Source organism: Dendrobates tinctorius, unplaced genomic scaffold (genome assembly GCF_039654945.1).
Source record: "Dendrobates tinctorius isolate UK_male_01 unplaced genomic scaffold, ASM3965494v1 ptg000223l, whole genome shotgun sequence".
NCBI lineage: Eukaryota > Metazoa > Chordata > Amphibia > Anura > Dendrobatidae > Dendrobates > Dendrobates tinctorius.
In genome coordinates, this window is record NW_027361890.1 from 7,989,767 (window position 1) to 8,004,196 (window position 14,430).

At 42.4% G+C, this 14,430-nt stretch overlaps 1 protein-coding gene across 1 annotated transcript in view; it reads right to left on the reverse strand.

Annotated features, from left to right (window-relative positions):
- Window positions 1-14,430, reverse strand: part of DLGAP4 (DLG associated protein 4) — a 305,990-nt gene that overhangs the window by 204,367 nt on the left and 87,193 nt on the right. The window contains exon 2 of the mRNA XM_073555302.1: window positions 10,242-10,313. The gene's annotated coding sequence lies outside the window, so the exon portion shown is untranslated. The remainder of the gene's footprint in view (window positions 1-10,241; window positions 10,314-14,430) is intronic.

The following is a 14,430-nucleotide window of genomic DNA, read 5'->3' on the forward strand; positions in this document are numbered from 1 at the left end:
TTTTTAACCCCTCTCCATAATCTTTGAAAATTCTTGAAGAACAGGAGAAGTCCCAGAAGACTGGAGAAGAGCAAATGTTGTTCCTATCTTCAAAAAGGGGAAGAAGGTGGACCCAGGCAACTATAGGCCGGTGAGTCTGACTTCTATACAAGGAAAGATCTTTGAACAAATTATTAAACAACATGTATGTAAGTACCTGGATAAGAATGAAGTGATTAACCAGAGTCAGCATGGGTTTGTAACTAATAAGTCATGTCAGACGAACTTAATTTCCTTCTATGACAGAATCACTGATTGGGTGGATTAGGGAAATGCTGTAGATATAGTATATCTTGACTTCAGCAAAGCATTTGACAAAGTATCTTACACAGTCCTTATTGAAATAAAGTATGGAATGGACAAGGCAACTGTTAGGTGGATTCATAACTGGCTTAGTGATCGGACCCAAAGAGAGGTCGTAAATGGCCTGCACCTCCAGTTGGAAGAATGTCTCAAGTGGGGTACCACAGGGCTCTGTCCTGGGCCCTGTAGTATTCAACATCTTTATCAACAATTTAGATGAAGGAATTGAGGGTTAAATTTGCTGTCTAAATTTGCTGATGACACAAAGCTTGGGAGGAATAGCTAATACTAGCGAGGAGAGAGGATTCAAAAAGATATGAATAAACTGGAGCAGTGGGCAGCAACTAACAGAATGGTTTTTAACAGGGAAAAATGCAAAGTACTACATCTGGGTAATAAAAATGAAAAAGCATATACAGAATGGGAGGAATAGGGCTAAGCAACAGCACATGTGAAAAAGACTTGGGTATACTAATAGATCACAGACTGAATATGAGTTAACAGTGTGATGCAGCAGCAAAAAAGGCAAATGCAATTCTAGGATGTATTAACAGAAGCATACAGTCTAGATCACGTGAAGTCATTATTGCCCTCTACTTCGCTTTGGTCAGACCTCATCTGGAATACTGTGTCCAGTTTTGGGTGCCACATTTTAAAAAAGACATCAACAAATTGGAGCAAGTTCAGAAAAGAGCGACCAGAATGGTGACCGGTCTGCAAACCCTGTCTTATGAGGAAAGGTTGCAGGATTTGGGAATTTTTAGCTTGCAGAAGAGAAGACTGAGAGGAGACTTAATAGCTGTCTACAAATATCTCAAGGGCTGTCACATTGTAGAAGGATCATCTTTATTCTCATTTGCACAAGGAAAGACTAGAAGCAATGGGATGAAACTGAATGGGAGGAGACACAGTTTAGATATTAGAAAAAACTTTTAAACAGTTAGGGTGATCAATGAGTGGAACAGGCTGCCACAAGAGGTGGTGAGTTCTCCTTCAATAGAAGTCTTCAAACAGAGGCTGGACAGATATCTTTCAGGGATGATTTAGCGAATCCTGCTTTGAGCAGGGGGTTGGACAAGATGGCCCAGTAAGTCCCTTCCAACTCTACGATTCTATGATTCTATTGTATAGAGTCATTACAAAGAGTGATCTATTCCAAGTGTTTATTTCTGGTAATGCTGATGATTATGGCTTACAGCCAATGAAAACCCAAAAGTTATTATCGCAGTAAATTAGAATACTTTATAACACCAGCTTGAAAAATGATTTTAAAATCGGAAATGTTGGCATACTAAAATGGATGTTCAGTAAATGCACTCAATACTTGGTCAGGGCTCCTTTTGCATCAATAGCATAGCATGGAGGTGATCAGTCTGTGGCACTGCTGAGGTGTTATGGAAGCCCAGGTTGCTTTTATAGCAGCCTTCAGCTTGTCTGTATTGTTGGGTCTGGTGTCTCTCATCTTCCTCTTGACAATACCCCATAGAGTTAAGGTCAGGCGAGTTTGCTGACCAATCAAGCACAGTGATGATATTGTTTTTACACCAGGTATTGGTACTTTTGGCAGTGTGGACAGGTGCCAAGTCCTGCTGGAGAATGAAATTTCCATCTCAAAAAAGCTTGCCGGCAGAGTGAAGCATGAAGTGCTCTAAAATTTCCTGGTAGTCAGCTGCGCTGACTTTGGTCTTGATAAAACACAGTGGACCTACACCAGCAGTTGACATGGCTCCCCAAACCATCCCTGATTGTGGAAAATGCACACTAGACCTCAAGCAGCTTGGACTGTGTGCCTCTCCATTCTTCCTCCAGACTCTGGGACCCTGATTTCCAAATGAAATGCAAAATTTACTTTCATCTGAAAACATCACCTTGGACCACTGATCAACAGTTCAATTCTTCTTTTCCTTGGCTCAAGTAAGACGCTTCTGGCGTTGTCCATGGTCAATAGTGGCTTGATACAAGGAATGTGACACTTGTAGCCCATACCCTGGATATGTTTGTGTGTGGTGGCTCATGAAGCAATGACTCCAGCAGCAGTCCATTCCTTTTGACTCTCCCCCAAATTTTTGAATGGCCTTTTCTTAACAATCCTTTCAAGGCTGCGGTTATCCTGGTTGCTTGTGCACCTTTTTGTACCACACTTTCCTTCCACTCAACTTTCCATTAATATGCTTGGATACAGCACTCTGTGAACAGCCAGATTCTTTAGCAATGACCTTTGGTGGCTTACCCTCCTTATTGAGTGTGTCAGTGACTGCCTTCTGGATATCTGTCAAATCAACAGTCTTCCCCATGATTGTGGAGCCTACTGAACCAGACTGAGGGACCTTGCTAAACACTTAGGAAGTGGCACGATCCATTGCCACTTCCATCTGCCCACATTTGCCATAAACCTGAGAGTCAGGTAGTTGCTGAAGTGAACTCTGGTGGATCTAGGTATCCTCACTGTAGGTGGTTTTCCGGTGAGATCCTGTGTTGAGGGTCCAGAGGCCCCTCATTGAAGGAGGGTGTCTGGACTCTCTTATATGAACCTTTTTTCTTCTGGCCTCGGGGGTTAATATGGATATTTGTTAGTTGGTCGGCTGCTGGGTTTTTGCCCCTGGTCGCCGCTGGTGTTATTACATGTTTAATTAGTCAGAAGGTGGTGACCTCCCCCCTCCTTCTTAAAAAAGATCGTCAGCTGCTGCTGCTCCCTGTTGGTAATACTGGTCATTCACTAACCAACTTTGGAGCAGAGAGGAGCTATTTGGAGCAGTGCTGTTGCAGCTTATCTGGAGCCTTGGTGTTTCTGCTGGAAGCTGTGTCCGGGTGCCGTACTCTGCTGTCTCAGGAGTATTGGCAGCAGAGAAAGCTAAATTGTTTTTTTTTCCCTGTCTGTTGTCTTCCCTGGTGTTTTACTAGTACAGCGGTGAGGACCAGTGTCCGCACTTGCCAGTTCCCTAGTAAGGGATAGGTGCAGGGCAAGTGAGGGACTGAGGTATCCTGGTCAGCGACAGGTTGAAAGAACCTGTATAGGGAATGTGAGGAGAGTTCAAGGCTCTTCCTTAGGGAGTGCAGGAGGTGTCCACTTCCCCATTCCCTATCATAAGGCCGACCATTGTAATTGTTTCCCTGGTGTCCTCTTGTCTGTATTGTGGTTTTGTGACCGACTGATCGTCGGGTCGCGTCACGCAGAGCCAGATATTCCGTGACTATACCGTGACATTATTACCAACCTACCCATTTTTTCTGGTAGGCCATGACCCAAATACAGGCCTTTGCCCAACTGCTTCAGTCCCTCATTGATTATCTTAGGCTGCTGCGTGGTGAGGTGCTGCAGTAGCTGCAGCAGTTGGTGGGGTTTGGGGGCTTGGTTCAGGTGCAGGCCCAACCAGAACCCAAGATATTTCCCCCTGACAGGTTTGCTGGAGGGAGAGAGAAATTCTTGTTTTTTCAGGAGGCCTGCAAGTTATAGTTCAGGCTCTGTCCTCGTTCATCAGGGAGTAAGGAACAACGGGTGGGAATCATTATGTCCCTTCTTAAGGGTGATCCCCAATCCTGGGCCTTCTCCCTGCTGGTTGATTCACCATCTCTACGATCAGTGGACAAGTTTTTTTGTGGCATTGGCGCTGGTGTATGGAGATCCTGATGGCGTCTCCCTGGCAGAATCCCGACTCCGTAAGATCAAGCAGGGGGGCCGACAGGCTGAGGAGTACTGCTCAGAGTTTAGGAGGTGGGCTACTGACACACAGTGGAATGACCCTGCACTTAGGAGTCATTTTGTGCAGGGTCTGTCCCCAAAATTGCAGGATACTCTGGTGCAGTACGTCGCCCCCAGGTCGTTGGAGGCCGCCATGTCCCTTGCCATCCGGGTGGATAGATGCCTCAGAGAGAGGCATACTCCAAATGTGCCCCCTGTAGTCCTTGCTAGGGAGGAGGACACACCAGTGCTAACGGAGGAACCCCTGCAGATCGGAGTAATGGATTTCAAAAGTGGGTTGCCTGCGATTCACTGTGGTGTGGGGGCATGTTTTTTTTGTGGGCAGACAGGTCATTTTTTAAAACTCTGCCCAGCGCACGCCAAATCTTCGGTAGAACCTAAGCAGCCGCGTTCCCCTGGTCGTGTGGAGGGAGGCAACCAGGGAGTGTATATTTCCTCCATTTTTCCCTCTCAGTGTACTTTGTCAGTAGAAGTGGTGGTTGGCGGGGTACCTGAGGGCATACCGGTATTTGTGGACAGTGGAGCGGGAGTCAATCTGTTGGACACTCACTTTGTCCAGACTCATGGCCTGAGGTGTAGGATGCTAGCCAAACCCCTAGGTGTCCAGGCCATTGATTCTGTCCCTCTGAGCCAGGGGAGGTTGACCCAAGTCGTGGAAAATATACATCTGCGTATAGGGACTTATCATGTAGAGTCCCTGTCATGCTAAGTCTTGGGGGAATACCATCACCTATCGTTTTAGGCCTCCCTTGGTTAGAAAAACAAAACTCGGTCATAGATTGGCGGTCTAGGGAAGTAGTCAGCTGGGATCAGTCATGTGAGGGCTGCTACCTGGAGGCTACTGTCTCTGCCGTCTTTCTACAGCCATCCCCTTCAACTCCAGTGGGGGCAGCAGAGGTGCTGCCAGGGAGTAGGGGTAAGTCTCAACCCTCACCATTAGCCAACCCTGAGAGGCAGAGTCCTCGTAAGAGGAGGGATCAGAGGAGGGTGGTGACTCCTTCTGAGCATTGTGGGGGTGTGAGTGTGACGACACAGGGGGACGCCTCTGTTGTCGGTTCTGTGAAGAGTTCACCATCTTATGGCAAACGGGTGTGTGGCATTAAACGTTCAGGTCCGGACCTGTGTGTGAATGAGTACATATTGGTGTCCACCAAAAATATCCGGTGGAAGTGTGCTGCAGGGGTCTGGAGTTCTCGGGTGATCAGGCCGTATCGGGTGTTGGCCATCCTCGGCCCGGGGACTTACCAGCTGGAGCTACCCCCAATAATGCCCATACACAACTCATTCCCCAGGTCGGCGCTCTGGAGATTTGTGGTGCCTCCAGAGCATACATTGCACCTTACTTCTGCCCATGTTTGCCATAAACCTGAGAGTCAGGTAGTTGCTGAAGTGAACTCTGGTGGATTTAGGCGTCCTCACTGTAGGTGGTTTTCCTGTGAGATGCTGTGCTGAGGGTCCAGAGGCCCCTCATTGAAGGAGGGGTACTGTCACGATCCATTTTCGGATATGTGGCAGAGTCTGGACTCTCTTATATGAACCTTTTTCCTTCTGGCCTCGGGGGTTAATATGGCGTTTTGCCCCCGGTGGCCGCTGGTGTTACTACAACTGTAGTTGGTCGGCTGCTGGGATTTTGCCCCTGGTGGCCGCTGGTGTTGCTACATGTTTAATTAGTCAGCTGGTGGTGACCTCCCCCCTCCTTCCTATAAAAGGTCATCGGCTGCTTCTGCTCCCTGTTGGTAATACTGGTCATTCACTAACCAACCTTGGAGCAGAGTGGAGCTATTTGGAGCAGTACTGTTGCAGCTTATCTGGAGCCTTGGTGTTTCTGCTGGAAGCTGTGTCCGGGTGCCGTACTCTGCTGCCTCAGGAGCATTGGCAGCAGAGAAAGCTAAGTTGTTTGTTTTTCCCTGTCTGTTGTTTTCCCTGGTGTTTTACTAGTACAGTGGTGAGGACCAGTGTCCGCACTTGCCAGTTCCCTAGTAAGGGATAGGTGCAGGGCAAGTGAGGGATTGAGGTATCCTGGTCGGCAACAGGTTGAAAGAACCTGTATAGGGAACGGGAGAATTCAGGGCTCTTCCTTAGGGAGTGCAGGAGGTGTCCACTTCCCCGTTTCCTATCTTACGGCCCACCGTTGTAATTGTTTCCCCGGTGTCCCCTTGTCTGTCTTGTGGTTTTGTGACCGACCGATCGTCGTGTCGCGTCATGCAGAGCCAGACATACCGTGACAATACCGTGACAGGAAGCCATTGCAGGTGTTTTTTGTTAATTATTCTAGTTTACTGAGATAATGACTTTTGGGTTTTCATTGACTGTAAGCCATAATCATCAACATTAACAGAAATAAACACTTGCAACAGATCACTCTGTTTGTAATGACTCTATATAATGAGTTTCACCTTTTTGTATTGAAGAACTGAAATAAATTAATTTTTTGATGATATTTTAATTTTGTGAGAAGCACCTGTATATTTCAGCTTGGTAGTATTGTATATGAGGCTCCTACAATATGCCTGGCTGATCACATGTTACTATTATAGGGAAAACATAGCAATTAAACAATTCTCTTTAAATGAAGAAGTAATAAATACCTATGTTAACAGTTTACTCTTTTTTTCAGAGTAATATTACATTATATTCAAAACCTATATGCACTTCTCCACAGAATATTTTTTTATCAATCATTTGCTTCCTAAATACAAAGGTAAGTAACTTTCTAAATAGTATTTTTTATTAAATTTGTATTTGTTGTCTTTTGCTGAGATAGCGTTTCTGTAAGATTTACAATTTGTAAAAATGTTAATTGTCCAGAGCTCCTGTTCAGCTCTGATGCTGCCCTCTCCTGCTCCATCATCTCATAATTAGAGACAACAGTATGGATAGAAGAGAAATGACACCCAGCCTATATTACTGGGAGACAGATAGACCTCACATTCAGCTACATTAAAGGGTATACAGTATCTGGGACTTTTTGGAAAAACAAAAAATGTGCCTAAACACTAACAGGCAGGTAATTGCAACTTACCTACCTATTGTGCACGGCGCCGTTCATCCCCTGCCGGGGATTCAGAAGCCTCTGCTGACTTGACGGGGCGGGATTTCCGGCGTCATTCTAATTGACTGCCGACTCCCCCAATTAGGCAGCGGGGATCTGGCTGTCAATCAGAATGACTTCGGAAGTCCGTTGACAGAGCAGAGCAGAAAAGAAGCCTCCAGAGCAGAGGTAGCTGAATCCCCAGCAGGAGTGGTCTTTGACCGTTCTTTTCCGGGCAAGAACGGCGCCGTGTACAACAAGCAGGCTAGTTACAATTAACTGCCTGTTATAGCTTAGGTACATTTTTGTTTTTTTATAAAGTTCCAGATACCCCCTTTTAATGAATATGAAGCTTGGATCAGACTGAAAAAATGTATATCAGGAGTTGGAAAATGGAATGATGATTGTAAACTGAAACTTTTATCAATTAAAGGTAACCACTATCATTTGTAAAAATACTTCAAAGGTGTCCATGGCAGCTGCCTTTACCCCTTCCCAACATGGGATGCATTAGTACGGTCAATGTCGGGTCCCTATGCATGATTCAAGCTCAGTAGCTGAGCCCACATTATAACCAACAGGCTCTGGCTGTAATAGTAACAAGCAGAATTGAGTTGTGCTGCTGTTAACCCCTTAAATGTCATTGTCAACCTCTGACATTGGCATTAAAAACTTTGAGTTTGGGAGGCGTGCCATTTGACGTGGGGTGCTGATGGTTTACCATGGCAGCCAGGGTCATGCTCAAAGAACCACTGCCTTCCATGATGGTGCATCTGTGAAGACAAGCCCATGGCTGGAGTTCATATGAGACTATGATTTTTACTTTATATGTCAATACTGAGGTATAGCAGTATATAGTACAAGTAATCAGATGATCAATGGTTCTAGTACCCTTGGGTAACTTAAAAATTAAGTAAATACAAGATATTAAAAATATAAAAAAATCAAAATATTGAATAATCCCTTCTCCCCCCATTAGAAATAAGGAAATAAAGACATTAAATAAACATATGTGATATTACAGCATTTGTAAAAGTCTGATCTATCAAAAAATAAAATTAATTGACCATTAAACACCGTGAAGACAAAAAAAAAGATTAACATGTCAGAGTTGCGTTTTTTTGGTATTTGCAAGTCAGCTAAAAAATGTAATGAAAATCCATCAAAACACTGTATCTCCCACAAAATGGCATCAATAAAAATGTCAGCTCGCCATGCAATAAACAAGCCCTCACGCAGCTCCTTTAACAAAATAATGAAAATATTACAGGTCTCAAAATGTGTCGACACAAAGCACCTTTAATAAAAAAAACTATACAAATTTACGTTTGGTATCACCATAATCGTTCAGACCTATAGAGTCCCGTTGTTAAGTTATTTTTACAGCACAATGAACACTGTAAAAAGTAAACCCCCCCAAAATTGTGGAATTGATTTTTTTTCACAATTTCACCTCATTTTGAATTTATTTCCCATTTTCCAATATCCAGGACTCAGTAACTGGCTAGAGTAGGAGGATGATTGCTGTTGTCTTCTTGACGTGACCTCGGCAGCCACAATACTGAGACTAGAGCAGCAGTGAGGTGCCGGAGCTGGACCCAGTGGAGAGTGTGTTACATCCCGAGTTTGTTGTACAGTAAGATCTTGACTAATGAGTGTGAATTACGAATTTTCTGAGACACGAGTTGATTTGTTGCTTTATGATGCGAGCCAAGATCTGAGTTACGAGCAAGCTACCATGGGTCCTAAGAAAGTGAGTTGCCTTGTCAGCTGCACATTTCTTGCAAATCATTTTCCTGGGGTGGACTCTTATTTTCAGCACAACATGCTCCATGTATTTGAGAATACATAGGATAATGGTTATTTTTTTGGTTTATGCTATTTTCTCTGTGGCAGTACATTATTTCACATGTGTATCAAGGCACAGTATACCACACTATTATGTGCACTTTCTGACCCTTTGAAGTGTTGGCTTTAGGGTTCAATATTTGCTATATTTATGTGGCCCTTTGCCTCCTTGCTTTATTTATTTATGAGCACATTATTTTCTGATTTATAGTGCTGACTCCATATGTAAATATCTTTTTATATATATATATATATATATATATATATAAAAGCTAGGAAAGTGTAGCGAAAAAGGCAAAAGTTGGCGAAGAAGATGATTAAGTGATGTTACTGTATAAAAAATAATTTAAAAAAATACAGTAGGTAAACTTAAAAAGTACAGTACAATAGTTTATTACACGTTTAATAGTTTTTCATACTGTACATTACTGTTATTAATAAGAAAAATTAACTTTATTTAAAAAAACACCTAACAAACAAAATGGGTGTCTTTTTGGGGTGTCTGGAACAGATTAATAGCGTTTCAATTCATTTTAATGGTGAAATTTAATTTGATATATGAGCAAATTGGGTTAAGAGCTCGGTCACAGAACAAATTAAACTCATAAGCTAAGGTATTACTGTATTAGATATTTTACACAGTTTGAGGTCAATTTTCCTTAAAGTGTATAACCCCTTTAAGCCTAGTTATGACTCAAGTTATAAAAACCCCTTCCTTCTAAGTCATATATGCAGTGAGGCATGGAGTGGACGTGGACAGAAGAGGGTCCCTGGGCGAGAACAGTATATGGGCCCTCTGCAGTCCAATAGCTCATCATAAATCACATTTGTACCTACTTTGGAGGTAAAAGTGTGCTCCCTTACCTCTTGGGCCCCCCTGTGTCTGCACTGGTTGGGCCAATGGTAAGTCCGGCCCTGATCACTTTGATTTGCCGTCAGTGAATCTATCCATACTTTGCTTTATTACTGCCGCACTTAAATTTAGAGATACATTACCCACCAGCATTATGTACTGTTCAGGATATTAAATGTTAATATTGGAATCCATCCATTAGGCAGCTGACAATGTTTAATTTTGGACCATGTTCTAGTTGAATGTATCAAGGGATATAACCTTGTTCTAAATATCAAGACATAGAATTCCCAGGCCCTCCTCCTGCCTCTCAGATTTACATGTCCACCACAGGTAACCCTTCATGCAGAACGCAATGACTCCACAATAAAAGCAAGAATAATATGATTGTATAATCCAGTACTACTCTGCATGCTGACTTTTACCATTCATTATTTATTGTGCTTCTTTACTTGTTATCACTCTACCTCTGTTCCATGGATTTTTCCATCTTTGTCTTGTCACCGATTCTCCTCTCTCTGCAAACTCTATCTTTTATCCTGCAGGATAGAAAAAAGTGAGCAGGTTGAGAGCAAGAAGGGAGGTAGGAAACATGAAAGAGAAGATTGAATGAGAGGGAGAGGAAGGCTGCTGCCTGGATGTGGGAATCCAGAGAGAATGGAGAGAGAGATGGGATGAGAGAATAAGCAGCCTGTGTTACAATAGTGACAAGAAATGGAGGAGTCCTACGCCGACAATGAATACGAGACATGGGATTTACACAGAAAACACAGAAAGGGGAGACATAAAGACTAAAATACAACAAGCCTAATGGGGAGCCATTTAATTGGTGGCATTAAATGTGCAGGAAAAGCCAAAGATCTGGTGCGGCCGTGATATTGCAAATTGTCCAAAGAGCAAAAGGGCGAGAATCAATAACAGAAAGTGTTCATCAGCTTATTCTTACCAGATTGTAAGATGTTATAAGATGTATTCTATATTTCTATGGTATCGCACAATCTACTAACAATAATATGATATATTACATACTCTTGGAATATTTAGTTAGCTGATTATGTGAGCATATACCATAGTGAATATTTACAACTGAGCATTATAAGTACATATTAGATCAGTAGGTAAAATAAAGCAAAACATTAGAACACATTTTTGGAAAAAAAGGGCAAGAAATGTCATAGCAAAATGGCAATGGTAGTCTGAAAGTTGCACCTAGTCACAAACTCTAATGCTATATGTGTAAGTCTTTTTGGATCTTGTATTATAAACATTAAAGGAGATTGGACAAGACACCCTAGGAATCAGCTGATACCAATCATAGGATCTATAAGAAAGTCATACATTTCCTGAAGCATAACTAAAAGACAAATGGAGCATTATACTGTATCCATTGAAACTAATGGGCTAACCATATAATGCAGTATTCTCCAACCAGTGGCTCGGGAACAAAGCGTTCTCCCAGGCCCCTGAGTGAGGCTCATCAAAAGTTGGAAGTTGAGTATTTTATGGTGCATTAGTGGCATTACTGCACATTGCCACCAGGGTCAAGAGACCATATCTCATGCAATGTGATGGAATTAGTGGTCTGTCTAATGTATATTGGGGTTGTCCTAAATTTTAATAAGATGTTGAGGGGAAGAATGACTGTCTGTTACTATTTAAATATGCCCGATCGCCATGTTCTTATGGGAGATAAGGTTCAGCCAGAAGTGTCTGACAGTAGCTTAATTCTATCTCCCTATAAAGAACTTACACAGATGCTGAGTGGAGCATACACATGGATGGGGGTTTGGGGTGTATGAGGGTTCAGGTTATAGCTATCTAAGTGTTTGATGTGCTTTAGAGCATAGAGTTACACATTAGATGATTGTTTGACCAGGAGCAATCTCGACCGGCTTTCCCATACATAGGAACGCTCATTCGGCCAAACCCTCCTCCTGCTTTCGCTATGAGAAAACTGCTGCCAAATATGTCTAATCTCCAGAACAACAGAAGGATTGGCTGTCTGAAATTGGAAATGTCGGATCCTTAACTCCCCCAACAATCATTTGTCCAGTTTCCTCATACACATTAGACTGTTGGATGAGCCCATTATATTAACCTGTCACCAACATATGGCGTATTGATACATCATATAACGTACTGATACCTCATATGTTGGCTCCGTGACTTTAAGGCGGGCTCACACACAGAGCCAGCATCTTTCCCTACACATGATGGCTGATTTAATCAGCCATCATGAGGCTTTAGCAGAAGACCCCCTTAGATGTTGTTACAATCTTCCTTCTTCATAGGAGATCGTGATTTTTGCTATACATAGCAGTGCTGAAGCACTGCTATGTATAGCACAGGCGACCAGGTGATAGCAGCCTCAAGTACTCTAGGGAGACTATTAAATACGCTCAAAAGTAAAAACAAAAAGTTTTTAAAAAAATCAACCCCCTTTCTCCCTATTACATTACTCCTCATCACGGTCTCCAACTTCAGACAAAGTAGTATGTAGGGGCTATGTTCTGACTTCAGCTTTATCTGTCATCTAAGGACAGTTACTGCTGAATATAACGGTGGAGCAGGGAACCCTCAGATCCCTCCTCCACCATTCATTCACCATTCAGTGTATGCAGAGACTGAAGATCCACGGTGAGGTTAGGTTAATGACTTGGCATAAAATAAAAATTGCCACACTGTAGAATGTGTACCTCTTTCTTATTTTTCATAGTTGGGAGGTATGTATATCCATATGAGACCGTCAAACTCAGGAAACCCACAGTCACTCTATGCATAATGGTCCGTGCTCGGACTGTAAAACACAGATTAACGAATTTGTCAAAAGGCCTCATTCAAGCATCTATATATCACAGTCTAAAACTGCCATTTATGGACTAACTGCGGGTCTTCTGACCTGAACTTAACAGTCATATATATGCATATGAGGCTATTGAATTCGGGTCAGAAGTCCAGCAGTCAGTCTGAAAAATCACGGTGTGACTTTGTTATACATATGTCTTAATTCAGCCTTAAGCTACATTCAAACTTATTTTGACCTATGTACTAGATTTTAGCTCATGAGCATTTCTTAGAGTGCACTGTGGCTCTCAAGGTAAAGGTTGGGGACCACTGGTCTAATGTATATGGAGGGCTTTAGAGTTTTATCTATTGGTCTTCAAACAGGGGATGGACAGATATCTGTCTGAGATGGTTTACTGAATCCTGCATTGAGCAGGGTATTGAACATGATGAACCTGGAGAACCCTTCCAGCTCTAACATTTTATGATTCTATGGTCATATTTATTATTAAAACTTTCCCTTGTAATGCATCCTGTGATCAAGCACCAACTGTCCAATCTGATAATGATAATGGCTCAGGAGCTAGAAAAGGTTAAAGTAGTTGTCCATGTTTTTCACAGTTGTGAAACTGTACAGTGTGCACATGCTGGGAGGATTCTCAGGTGCCGGCAGCAAATACAGGCGGTCATGAGACCACAAGTATGCGATATGCATGCTCCCAGTCACCTTCCAACTAGATGTGCGCAGCCTCATTCAATACAAGTGAATTGAGCAAGGCCACATATTGTGCATTCATAATGTGGCTGGGAGTATGCATATTGTGTACTTGTGCCACTTGCTCCGGAGTATCCTGACAACGCGCAATGTGCACAATGTGAAAATTTCCAAGTCTGCAGTGACAGAGTATGACTGTAGACTCTCATGATAAACCTGGACAATCACTTTAAGGATCTTTCATACAATGCCAGGTACTATAGAAGGACATTAGCAACTAATAAATATTGAAAATGTTTTTGTGTAAACCTGGCATCCTCTATCTTTTTAAGATGTTGACTGTACATCAGGTTAAATCCAGGACAAGGTTCTAAGACAAAGGACCCAATAAAGTCTGCAATGATATGTCATTTGGAAAATAGAAGCGGCCCCTCCTCTCCCACCTCCTTCCGCCCTCCGTACTGCTGACAGTAGTGACTATATACATTGTACACAATTCTATACCTTTTGTGTCTACATATTTACAGAATATTTACAAACTTTTGATAAGGGACAACAATGAGATTATGAAAAGCAATGTTTGAATCTGCAAAAGGTTTCACCTCATGACCTACAAAATTATATTGATTCCCAACCTACTGCACTTTTAGATCACAAATTTTATATATGACCCGCTTTATAATTCCCCAGACCCTATAAAAGAAATGCAGAGATTTGTAAGAAAAAAGTCGCCCCTTTTTCCAGCAGTCTCCCAGACATTCTGGAAGAGTTGTTAATTATCCAGTTTTAGGTGTACTGTCTAGCCATCACCGTAAGCATTATAACAGTAAGGCCAAGTTCACAAGTCGGCGTCGCAGATTTGTTGTGGATTTGCTGTGCGGATTCCATACTGCAAATCCACAGCAATTTACAGTAATAAATAAATGGGTTTTTCAATATCTGAGTCACACGTTATGGAAAAAAATCCTCAAGAAAATGAAAGCACGGTGTGGATTTCAAATCTACAGCTCATTAAATTATTGGATTTTAATTCCTAGTAAATGCAGTAGAATAAAATCAGTAAGTTACACATGCGAATTCTGTCTGTGGAATCGTTGCAGATCTGTGACTAAATCCACAGTATGAACATAGTCTGAAAAGTGTATAGCCAAATCACC